Here is a 1,509-nt window from a genome sequence, read left to right on the forward strand (position 1 = left end):
ACACACACACACACACACACACACACACACACACACACACACAGACTGTCTGTCTCACGTTTGCTTGATTTCTTTCTCTCTCATTCTCATGAGTGCAGCAAGTAAGATTTTTATACCAGCAGTCAGAAAATAAACAGTTCTGATGAGGATTTTTTGTGCTTTTTTTTCTTATTTACCGAGCACCCCGCTGAGCATTTGATGAAACAATAAAACTATTTTTGACTCGGTTTCTGAGTTAAAGCCGTCAGATCCTACCGCGTCTTTTCAGAAACGTCTGTTGATTTCTTTCTTTTTTTAATATGAGTGTTCTAACGCCCTCATCGACACAATTAAGATCATTTAGTAGGCTTCACCCTTGCAAGTGATCAGAACCATTCCGGGCGAAGAGTTCACCCCACTCGGAAATCGAATTAAAGTCTTCTGGGTGGCACGGCGAAACGCTTAACCACTATACCACTGATACTGGTATGTTGATTCTAGAATCATACCAATCAACAATCTTCATAGTGCCAAAAGGGTAACAGACGTTTTTTAAAGAAAATAGTATAGATGTATAATAAAATTTAATAGAGAGATTGAAATCAAAACTTACCTGTCTCGTTAAGAAAAAAAAAAGAATTCTGTAGTAGAAACACAGTTCTGTACTGACATTCACTAGAGTAGAAAAACCAATCCAGGTGAAGCAGTTTGAAATAGTGTCTTTCTGACTAGTCGTATCTTCGAGCACCAATATACTATAATATTAGTCCACGCAGTATGTATATTATGTCGAATTTATTACCAGTAAATTCTTTCAAGTTAAATTAAGTCGAGGCAAATTTACTGTAAACTTCATGATATTCACACTTTTTGTTAGTCCCTTGTCTCATGTACAGTGCCATTGTCACGTCGACGATTTTATTTTTAATCCCTTGTGAAATAAAACGATAATCCTCCATATGGTCACTTCATTTTAGAAATTCATCACAGTATTCAAAATTCATAGACTTCAAGAGAGAAATGCCACATTGCAGTGCCAGAAACGAAGCTTCGCGATGAAGCAATGGGAAACGCCTTCAGTTACTTTGTATTTTCGCTTCGTATCTTTCAAACATTGTGGTTTAATTTTTTAACATTGTTACGCCGGTTCAGATAGGCGAATTCATGATATTATGATCATCAGAAAGCTGTGATCCTTGTTCACAGCCCAGAAATAATTGGACGTCTTCACTGTGTACGGCTAATACATTCTCTCACACAGCTCAGGTGATAGAACTACATGTAGATTGGGAGTCCTTCGAAGGTCCGAGCGAGGCGGTAATCATGAACCTGTTCTGCAAAACAGGGCGGGACTAATGATTAATAGATGACGTTGGTGGGGGAAAGTTTCTTCAGTGTCGGCAGCTAAAGACGCACCTCTCGACTGAGGACCGCGGCTGGAGGAGGGGAGAGTCCGGAGAGATACATTGGCGCGTGGCTCGGGGGAACGGGGCCAGTTTGTGCGTGTGTGCGTGTGTGTGTGTGTGTGTG

This window comes from Aplysia californica, unplaced genomic scaffold, assembly GCF_000002075.1.
Source record: "Aplysia californica isolate F4 #8 unplaced genomic scaffold, AplCal3.0 scaffold00164, whole genome shotgun sequence".
Classification (NCBI taxonomy): Eukaryota; Metazoa; Mollusca; class Gastropoda; order Aplysiida; family Aplysiidae; genus Aplysia; species Aplysia californica.